Source organism: Triticum urartu, chromosome 2A (genome assembly GCF_056163025.1).
Source record: "Triticum urartu cultivar PI428250 chromosome 2A, HENAU_Tu73, whole genome shotgun sequence".
NCBI classification, from domain to species: domain Eukaryota; kingdom Viridiplantae; phylum Streptophyta; class Magnoliopsida; order Poales; family Poaceae; genus Triticum; species Triticum urartu.
Window position 1 is genome coordinate 603,693,028 of NC_141874.1, and position 11,712 is coordinate 603,704,739.

Below are 11,712 nucleotides of genomic sequence, written 5' to 3' on the forward strand. Positions count from 1 at the left end.
ACCAAGGTCAAGGTAACCAAGGCAAAGGCAACCAAGGAAATCAAGGCCAAGGGAATTTCAACAATCAGCCTCAGTTTGCTACCCTCAACCAGTTCCTCGCAAACCAGCCGAAGTCTTTCAGCAACTGTGTCGAGGCCACAGACGCAGACGATTGGCTCGTGGACATCTGCAAGCATTTTGAATGTAGCAATGTCAGTCCTGAGGACTTTGTCAAGTTTGCTTCGTTTCAACTCTAGGACCAAGCTGCTGAGTGGTATAAACAATACAGAGATTCCAGAGGAGGTCATGTGATTACCTGGGATGATTTTCGCCGAGAGTTCAAAGCTCATCATATTCCACCAAGTGTTGCTGAGAGCAAGCGTGAGGAGTTTCGCAATCTCAAGCAAGGTAGCATGTCCGTGTATCAATACAATATTCAGTTTCAGAAACTTGCTCGCTTCACTAAACAAGACATTCCTAACGAAAAGAGTATGATCTATCAATTCAGAGGTGGCCTCAGAGAAGATCTGCAGTTAGCTCTCGTGCTTCTTGAGCTGACTAAGTTCGATCAATTCTATAACATGGCACTCAAGCAAGAAGCGGCTCAGCTCAAGTGTGAGGCTTCTAAGAAGAGAGTCAGGGTTGCAGTTCAATCTTCTTCTTCCTCACAAGTGGCAGCTAAGCAACAGAAGTTCTGGCTTCCTCCTCCTCCGTTTAGCCAGCCCTACCAGCAGAAGAGCAAAGGTGGCCATGGATCTTCCCACCCACCCAACCCAGGCTATCAGAACAAAGCTCAGTCTCAAGCTCCAAGGTCAAGTGCTCCTTATCATCGTCCGCTCTCAGAGGTGACTTGCAACAAGTGTCAACAGAAAGGGCACTATGCAAACAAGTGTTTCAACCAAAGGCGCCTTCCGCCTCCTCCTCCTGTGAGATCTTCCAGCAATGCAGTGGTCAAGCATAATTCCAAGTCTGCAAGGGTGAACATGATGAATGCAGCTCAGGCAGAGGATTCTTCAGAAGTGATCATGGGTAATCTTCCTGTTAATGACTTTCCTGCAAAAGTTTTATTCGATTCTGGTGCATCGCATTCTTTAATTTCAAGATCTTTTGTGACTATGCATGATTTGGTTACTCAAGTATTGCCGAGACCATGGTCTATTGTTTCTCCGGCTCGACAAATGACTTCTCGAGTATTCGTTCGGGATTCCGTTATCAAGATGGAAAACTATAAATTTCTATCTTCTCCAATTGTTCTTGGTGACTCGGATATTGATCTAATTCTCGAGATGTACTGGCTTTCTAAGCACAAGGCCCAGCTTGATTGTGCTGCCAGAGAGATTCAATTGACACACTCTTCTGAGGATGTGATCATCTATGCCGCTCATGATGAAACCATTCGACTGTTTTCTCTCAATGAGAAGGGCGAGTTGAATGCCATCTCTCAGATTCTAGTCGTTTGTGAATACCAAGACGTCTTTCCAAAAGAGCTTCCGGGAATGCCTCCTCACTGGCCAGTTGAATTCGTTATCGATCTTGAGCCTGGCACGGAACCCGTTTGCAAGCGTCCTTACAAGCTTGGACCAGAGGAGTTGAAGGAATTGAAGAAACAGCTCGATGAACAAGAGCGTCTGGGTCTGATCAGAACGAGTTCATCTCCATGGGGTTGTGGTGTTCTTTTTGTCTGGAAGAAGGATGGCACGGACCGACTTTGTGTCGACTACCGTCCATTGAAGAAGAAGACAATAAAGAACAATTATCCACTTACCAACATCAATGAGCTATTCGAGCAACTTAAAGGTGCTAAAGTATTCTCCAAGCTTGACCTCCGTATGGGTTATCATCAGATTCGCATTCGTGAACAAGATATTCCCAAGACAACATTCAGAACAAGCTATGGTTCTTATGAATATACTGTCATGTCTTTCGGCCTTGTCAATGCTCCTCCAACGTTCTCTCACATGATGAACTTCATCTTCAACCCTTACACAAATGATTTCGTCTTGGTGTATCTCGATGATATCTTGGTCTTCTCCAAGAATAAGGAGGATCATGCCAAGCATTTGAGATTGGTGCTCGACAAGCTCAGAGAGAATCAATTCTATGCGAAGTTTTCCAAGTGTGAGTTTTGGCTTGATGAGGTTCTTTACCTTGGTCATATCATCTCCGCCAAGGGCATCGCTGCTAATCCCTAGAAGGTGTCTGCAATTGTGAACCTGGAACCTCCTCAGAATATCAAGCAGCTCCGCAGTTTTCTTGGATTTGCAAGCTATTGCCGAAGATTCGTTGAGAATTTCTCTAAGATTGCAAAGCCTCTTTCCTACCTCCTCCAGAAGCATGTCAAGTATGTCTGGACGCCTGAATGTGACGTTGCTTTCAACACCCTCAAAGATAAGCTAGTCACAACTCATGTCTTAACTCCTCCTGACGAATCCAAGCCATTCGAAGTTTTCTGTGATGCCTCCTTGCAATGTCTAGGCGCTGTGTTAATGCAAGAGAAGAAAGTTGTGCCCTATACCTCTCGTCAGTTGAAGCCTAACGAAAGGAACTACCCCACTCACGATCTTGAGTTGGCAGCAGTTGTCCATGCATTATTAACATGGAGACATCTCTTGTTGGGAAGGAAAGTGGAAATTTTCACAGATCACAAGAGTTTCAAGTACATCTTCACTCAACCCAACCTCAACCTCAGGCAGACTCGATGAGTCAAAATGATTCAAGAGTACAATCCGAGTATTGAATATACTCCAGGCAAGGCCAATGTCATTGCAGATGCTTTGAGAAGGAAGGATTACTGCAACAACTTAATTCTCAAGCCCTCTTTTCCAACCGGGCCTTTGTGAAGCTTTCTGCAAATTGAACCTCCAAGTTATTCCTCAAGGCTTTATTGCCAACCTTCAAGTCTGTCCTACTTTGGAAGATCAAATTCGTGAGGCACAACTCCTGGAAACCATGGTGAAGAGAGTGAAACATGGTATTGCCAAGAGCCAACCCAAATACAAGTGCTACCACATTGATGACAAAGACACTCTATTCTTCGAGGGCTGGATTGTGGTTCCTAAAGGTGATCTAAGGAAGGTCATAATGAACGAGGTGCACAATTCTCTTTTGTCCATTCATCCTGGAAGTATGAAGATGTACCATGACCTCAAGCAGTCATATTGGTGGACTCAAATGAAGCGAGAAATTGCTCAATTTGTGAATGAATGTGATGTGTGTCGAAGGGTGAAAGCAGAACACCAACGACCACCTGGTCTCCTCCAACCTCTTGCTATTCCAGAATGGAAGTTTGACCATATCAAAATGGACTTTGTTACTAGTTTCCCTAAGTCCAAGCGTGGGAATGATGCTATTTTCATTGTCATTGACAATCTTACAAATGTGTCTCATTTCCTTCCAATCAAAGAATCTATCACAACAGCTCAGTTGGCAGAGCTATACACCTCCATGATTGTCTCCTTGCACGATATTCTGCAATTTATCTCTTCAGACCACAGAAGCATTTTCACTTCTAAGTTCCGGGACTCCTTCCAGAAGGCCATGGGCACCAACATTCGCTTCAGCACAGCTTTCCATTCTCAAACTAGTAGCCAAGTCGAGCGAGTCAATCAAATCCTTGAAGATATGCTCAGGGCTTGTGTCATTTCCTTCGGTATGAAGTGGAAAGATTGTCTTCCATATGCCGAGTTCTCCTACAACAACAGCTTTCAAGCAAGTTCGAGCAAGGCCCCATTTGAAATTATCTATGGCAGAAAGTGCCGTACTCCTATCAATTGGTCACAGACTGGTGAACGCCAACTTCTTGGCAACGACTTGATCACAGAAGCTGAAGAAATGTGTAAAGTCGTTCCTGAAAATCTCAAAGCCGCGCAATCGCGCTAGAAGAGTTACTACGATAGTAAGCACCATGACTTGGCGTTCGAGATCGGAGACCATGTCTACCTCCGCGTCTCTCCAATGAAAGGCACTCGTCGCTTCTGTATCAAAGGGGAGATTGCCCCGAGATACGTGGGTCCTTTCAAGATCATTGGCAAAAGAGGCGACCTCGCCTATCAACTTGAGCTTCCGTCCAACTTCGCAAATGTGCACGATGTGTTTCACGTGTCACAGCTTCCCAAGTGCTTCAAGACACCCGAGCGCAATATCAACTTCGAAGAGATTGACCTCCAAGAAGATCTGTCTTATCATGAGCATCTCGTTGCTATTCTTGAAGAAACCGAGCGCAAGACTCGCAAAAAGTCAATCAAATTCCTGAAAGTGAAGTGGTCACACCATTCCGACAGAGAAGCCACCTGGGAACGCGAGGAGCACCTCCGTTCCGAATATCCGGAGTTCTTTCAGTCCTAGATCTCAGGACGAGATCCTTTTGTAGTGGAGGAGAGTTGTAACACCCCAGATGTAAAACTTCCATATTTGGCATTGTATCCAACCTTGTCATGTTCAGTCTCAAGTGTTATCCTCCCTGTTGGTTTCATTTTGGGTTTTTTGATTGTTTCTTATTCCTTTGTCTTGTTTTTCTTATTATATCCCTTTTGCCATCTCATGTTTGCATCATGTTCATACCATGTTGTGTTGTGCTTATGTCATCTTGCATTTCCATGGTATTCATGCATGATATGCTGTTGCATGCTCTATGTGTGTCCAAGCATCATCACCACCTTCTATCCTTTTCCTTTCTTTCATTTTTGAAAGATCATTTTCCTCACTCCATTAATGTTCATCTTTTCCCCAAGAATCTAGTACCATTCCCAAGACATCTCTGTCAAATCTTAACCTTACCTAAGTTGTTTTGGTTAGGGTTTAAAATGGTTGAAGTATGAACTTAATTCAAACTTGAATTATTTTACTTCCTTTAAAAATCTCCAAACCAATTTTAGTAAATAAGGCATAATTCCAGGAGCTTGAGCATATATTCATTGTTTTCAAACTCCTCTCCTTTTTCCCTTAGCTTTTCTTTTCTTTTTTTGGTTGAGGAAAAAGAAAAGAAAGCAGCAGCATAGCCCGGCTGGGCCTCCACACTCTAGGCCGGCCCAGCAGCGAGCCCACGTGGACCCGCGCGGCTCCCTCTCCCTCCTTTTCTTACCCGCTTGCTTGCACACCCCCGCTAGCCCCTCGCCATGTGGTCGCCTCGGACCCACCTGTGAGTGCCTTCCTATAGCACCGCACCCACCTTTTCCCTCTCCTCTAGCCGTCGCCATGGAGACCGCGAGCATGAGGGCGTGCGAGCTTCGCCCCGTCTCCCTGGGACCCTTTTAGCTCTCCCTCCTTGCCCTACCTACCCTCTAGGGTTCCCTCTCCCTCTCCCTGCCGCCGCCAGGCCACCTAACCCTCCAGATCCACCGTTCTCCGCCGTTCCCGTACGCATCTGAGAGCGCGTCCTCGTCTCCGGCGTGCTCTCCGTCGGCCCCTACCCCACCTAGCGTGTCCCTCTTCTTCCCCGTCGTCGACTACGTGGAGCCGGAGCCCCTGCAGCGACCTCGTCTTCCACGTCTTCAACTCCGGTGGCCGTAGCGTTCGTCCATCGCAGTCGCTGACTCCGTCCACCTCTCCACGAACCGATCCCACCTCTAAGCTCGTGGTGAGTTCCTGATCCTTCCCATCTCTCTTTTCCCCTTGTTTGCATGCTCTAAGCGCAGGCACCATCTCCGCTCGAACGCACCGCCGTCGGTCCTCGTATCCGGCGAGAACCCCGACCTCGCTCGCCGCAGCAGCGTGTCTGGTAGGTTCCCCGCATCGCCCGTGTTCGACCCATGCGCTCAGCTGCCCGCTTAGCCCTCTGCTTCGCCGCGTTCACACTCGCCGTCGCCGCCTCTGTGCCTCATTGCCGGCGTCGCCTCAGTCATCGTTTGGTCCGGGGAGACGCACATGTGTGTGCAGGATCGCATGCTTTCGCTTTTGCGCGCCTCCGCCGTGCCATAGGGTCCCCAGAGCAACTCCGCTGAGATCCTCCACCGTGCCCGTCGCCGGCCGGCAGCGCCCCTGTTTTGCCCTGCTCAGCCTCACACACAGCCGGCCCCACTGCGCAGCCTCACACACAGCCGACCCCACCTGCCAGCCACATGCCCACACACACACCCTCTCACATGACACGTGGGACCCACGGACCCACCTATCATCCTCTCGGGTTCTGTCTCTAGCCATTTCAGGCAGTTTTCCATTTTGGGCCTTTCCCAAATCGAGCCTTTCCTTATCTGGCAGGTCCAGATCAAGACATTTCCATTTAGGGTTTTTTTCATTTTAGGCAGTTTTTAACTTATAGCTTTTGTGGGGATTTTCTACAGCAACCCCAACATATTATATATGTTTTCGGGGTAGAAAAATCCCACCAATCCAGTGGTGGAATTAGTTTCTGCATTTGAGAAAGTTCATGAACATGGCATTTTACATCATGATGCTGTTTTGTCATTTTTGTGTGATTTATTCCAAACATGCTATGAGGTTGCTTGGCACATGGTTAGATTAATTTTCATGCCTACTCCATGATAGTATTTTTCCCATGTATTGTAGTGCCCTGTGATGAGTGGCACAAGCATGCAAAGTTGCTATCATGAATCTGTTTTGCCATGTCCTGTTTTTCACTGTCTGATTCCGTTTTTAAACTTGCTATGTTTACATGAGTGCCATCATATCTTTTGTGCCTTTTTGGCTCATGTTCAGTAAGGGAGTTTTGTTATATGCATTTAGTAGAAGTATGTCATGTCTTTGTTTTCTATGATATGTCCCTGTAGCATGTTGTTAGCTAGATCTAAACTATGCTTCCTCATGTTGTTTTTGACATGCTAGTATTTTCACTAAGTCTGTGAAGCTGATATCTTTTGCACTTTTGCCATGCTTGTTTGAACCTGTTCTCGTGTGATGTAGCCATATCTCAGTGTTCATGTTTTCTCAAGCATCTCCTGTACATCACTGCTATATGCTTTGTTGTTATGTTGAAGTGCAGTAGCTTAGTTTCTTGTTGCATTCTAAGTGCCATCATGCTGTTAATCACAGATTTACACCATTCTTATTTTGCTTGCCATTTGCAAACCGCGCATCCATTTTCGGTGATCCTCGATTTCGACCGAAATTACCTCATCTTTCCAGTGGCATACTTGGTTTGCCAAGTTGATGCCTTGATCATTCTTTCCTTTCCGGAGCACACATGTGCATTGCATATCAAATTTTGCATATCATGCCATGTATTGCATCATGTTGCTTGTGCATTGCACCGTGATTGATTGTTGTTCCATTGCTTGTTCTTGCTTTGGATAGAGCCGGGAGACGAGTACGTGAACGAGGAACCTGTTGAGTATGCTAACGAGGATCAAGATTTCGACAACTCTGTGAACATTGCAGCCAAGATGACCATACCCTTGAAATCACTTCTATCTTTGCTGGCTAGTTGTTCTCTCTATCGCTATGTCACGCTACCTACCACTTGTTTATCATGCCTGCCATATTGCCATGTCAAGCCTCTAACCCACCTTCCTAGCAAATCGTTGTTTGGCTATATTACCGCTTTTGCTCACCCCTCTTATAGCGTTGCTAGTTGCAGGTGAAGTTGAAGTTTGTTCCTTGTTGGAACATGGATATGTTGGGATATCACAATATCTCTTATTTAATTTTAATACATCTATATACTTGGTAAAGGGTGGAAGGCTCGGCCTTTTTCCTGGTGTTTTGTTCCACTCTTGCCGCCCTAGTTTCCGTCATACCGGTGTTATGTTCCTTGATTTTGTGTTCCTTATGCGGTTGGGGCTATGGGACCCCCTTGACAGTTCGCTTTGAATAAAACTCCTCCAGCAAGGCCCAACCTTGGTTTTAACATTTGCCACCTAAGCCTTTTCCCTTGGGTTTTCGCGAGCCCGAGGGTCATCTTTATTTTAACCCCCCGAGCCAGTGCTCCTCTGAGTGTTGGTCCAAACTAGAGCTCTTTGCAGCACCACCTCAGGGAAACTTGAGGGATGGTTTTAGTTGTACGGATTGCTCATCCGGTGTGCCCTAAGAATGAGATATGTGCAGCTCCTATCGAGATTTGTCAGCACAATCGGGTGGTCTTATTTTACCTTTGTCGAAATTTCTTGTAACCGGGATTCCGAGACTGATCGGGTCTTTTCGGGAGAAGGAATATCCTTTGTTGACCATGAGAGCTTGTGATGGGCTAAATTGGGACACCCCTGTAGGGTATAAACTTTCCAGAGCCGTGCCCGTGGTCATGTGGCAGATGGGAATTTGTTAATATCCGGTTGTAGAGAACTTGACAGTTGAGTTAAATAAAATGAATTAACCGCGTGTGTAGCCGTGATGGTCTCCTTTCGATGGAGTCTGGGAAGTGAACACGGTGTTGTGTTATGCTTGAACGTAAGTAGTTTCAAGATCACTTCTTGATCACTTCTAGCTTCTCGACCATTGCGTTGCTTCTCTTCTCGCTCTTATTTGCGTATGTTAGCCACCATATCTGCTTAGTGCTTGCTGTAGCTCCACCTCACTACCTTCTCCTACCCATAAGCTTAAATAGTCTTGATCCCACGGGTGTGAGATTGCTGAGTCCTTGTGACTCACGGATACTTCCAGACAGTTGCAGGTGCCGAGGATACCAGTGCAGGTGATGCTACCGAACTCAAGTGGGAGTTCGACGAGGATCTGGGTCGTTACTATGTTTCGTTTCCCGATGATCAGTAGTGGAGCCCAGTTGGGACGATCGGGGATCTAGCGTTTGGGGTTTATCTTCCTTTTCTATTGGATTTGACCATAGTTGGTCTTTGAGTGTATTTGGATGATGTATGAATTATTCATGTATTGTGTGAAGTGGCGATTGTAAGCCAACTCTTTATCCCTTTCTTATTTAGTACATGGGATTGTGTGAAGATTACCCCTCTTGTGACAAAATTAACATGCGGCTATGCCTCTAAGTCGTGCCCCGACACGTGGGAGATATAGCCGCATTGTGGGTGTTACAAGTTGGTATCAGAGCCGACCCTCGCGGTTACACGGATGTTTGCAGATAGGTGCGCGGTCATGTTGTTCATGATGTTTGTGACCCATCATGGCACACGACATGGCACATGTACCGGACTAGATGCACAGACGTATGTGCCAAGAGGGAACTTTCCTGTGGCCCGACAAGGACGTCGATTGCTCTGAGTGGGGATGTATGTGATAGCCTGGCTTATTAGGGATTATAGACTACTCAGATTAATAAGGAATTCCTTCTTTTCCAGGAGCCCATTCAGAAAGAACTCCAAAGTTAAGGGTGCTCAGCTTGGAGTAATTTCAGGATGGGTGACCGACCGAGAAGTTGCTCCGGGGTGCGCACGAGTGAGGATAAAGTGCGCAGAAAAGACTAGTATTGATTTGTGGGGTGTCGGGTGGTAGGTGCGACATATGCCAACGGGTGGCTTATCATTGTGGGAGCCAGTAAGACGTCGCTGGTGCCTGGAAGCGGGATGAGGCGAAGACATGCATGCCGGTGAATCTTACTCAGCTTCGGGGCTCTCCGTGGAGATAACACCCCTACTGCTGCTCTGCGGGGTCTCCGCATGATCACTAGATGAACAAGTAGCTACACGATGCTCCTTGAGCTATTTGGCGAGAGGAGGAAGAAGGGCTCTGCCCGCTCTCTTCTCCTCCCTATGTGGTGTTTAAAACTAGCAGGGATCAACCCTTTGCATGGGTGTCCCGGGGGGTTTATATAGGCCCACCCCCCGGGGATACAATGGTAATTCGGCTGGGTGCGGGGCCCAGCCGTCTGTGTCTACACTCGCCGGCTTCTGCACCGGCTGCCGGGGCCCGTCGGCTGCCGACTCCTTGGTCGACAGGCAGGCCCCACTGTCCAGGGCCTTGTCGGCGGCTGGTTACTGTTGCTCAATCCTGGTGACGAAGGCTTCGCCGAGGTGGGCGTGGCTACAGTGCCGCCGTTCGGCGGGTGATCGCTGTAGCCTCATCGCGTCTTGTCTCCTTAATGGGGCGTCCCCTTCGAGGGGGTGGCAAACCAGCTGTGGAGAGCCGGCTCTGTCTTGGGCTGACTGGGGGAGGCCGGGCCGCCTTCGGGTGTCTCTCTGCCTGAAGGGGCCCACCGCCCGTGGGCCACTCTGGCGGCCCGTCGTGGATGACATCAGGGTCATCGTGGAAACAGTGCCGCGCCGGACGGGTCATGGCCACCCGTACGGCGCACTGTGCCAGGCGTGCTCCGGGATTCGGGGGTGGCAAGCTTTACTGTAGCCACGCCCTGTCACAGCGCCGTTATGTGGGTGCAGACTTCGAGGGTACGATCTTGACCGCTTTATGGGAGCCGGCTTCTTGGAGTCGACCTTCTCAGAGCCGGCTCCTCGGAGCCGGCCCTCCAGCGACTTTTTTCATGAAGGCTGAAGTCGGGCCACCTTCCGATAGTCGGCCTGGGAAACATCCGGTGAGGGGAAGGCGGCCCCATGTCTTGGATTCTTGAGGGCCGGATGGGCTCGTAATAATTTTTTCAGAAGGGCCAGGGGGAGCCGGCTTGGCTACCCATGGTTATTTCCTCCGACAGTAGTCCCCGAAGCTGGCGAGCTTCGAAACTGACAAAGGGACGAGAAGCTCGGTCAGCTTCCTACCCTGAGGGGTCGGTTGTGCTTGTGCGCGCCGTCTTCGGAAAGCCCCGTTTCTCGTAGGCTGGAGCGCGGTCGACCTGCGAGCTGACCGCAGGCCATCCCGCGGGCCACGTGGCAAGGAAATCCTGCCGGTGCACGCGCGCGACAGGACGCTGCCGCAGGCCCGGGCCCGCCACTCCTAGGCCTCGGCCCGAGCGCGGATCTTCTGCGGCCCACGCGGACCGCTCGCCTTCCCGCGGCAATTTTATTACGTCTTCAGGGCGCAATAATCGCGAGACGTGGGGGAGTGGGCGCAGTTGATCCCCACGTTCCCCCACGCCGCGCCTCCTCGGCTCCGCCGCGCTGGTCTATAAGTAGGGGGAGGAGAGGGAGCGGCAGAGGCTCGCACGCTCTCCCTCGCTCCGCCCCTCCTCGCCTTCCTTCTTCTTTCCGCCGCCGCTGCCACCCATTGCTGCGCCGTTCCGCCGTCGCATCGTCTTGCTCCTCGCCGCGTTGCTCCCATGGCGCTCTCAAGCTCGTGGGATGGCTCTAACGTCCATGAAGACCACGTCGACTTCCTCCACCGGACACGGCGCCTGCCGGGCAAGAACTTCGTGCGGGTTCGTCAAGCGCCGGCGAGGGAGATTTCGCCGGCACCGGAGGAGGGCGAGCGGGTGATCTTCCGCTCGCACTGCCTGCGCGGCTTCGGCCTCCCGGCGAGCGGATTCCTTCGAGCCTTCCTCGAATTCTACCACCTCTAGCCGCATCACCTCATGCCCAACGCGGTGATGCTGCTGTCGGCCTTCATCACCCTGTGCGAGGGATTCCTCGGGGTCCTCCCCACGCTCGAGCTCTGGGGGGAATTCTTCCAGAGCAAGCTCGGCACCGTTGTCGCGGGCGTGCCCGCCCCCTGCGGAGCCTATATTGCCATGAGGCGAACGAGCGAGAACAACCCGTTCCCGCCCATCCCGCTGATCCAGTCGGTGAAACTCTGGCAGAAGTCTTACTTTTACGTGAAGAACATCGCCCAGGAAGGCGACTACGTCAACCTGCCGGCTTATGTAGCCGACCCGCCGGCTGGGAGGCGACCTTCATGGAGCTACCGGGCCAGGTCGTTGTCTCAGGCCGGGAACGCAGCCGTCTCCCGGCTTCGGGTGATGATCCAGTCGGAGGGCCTGACCAGAGCCGGCTT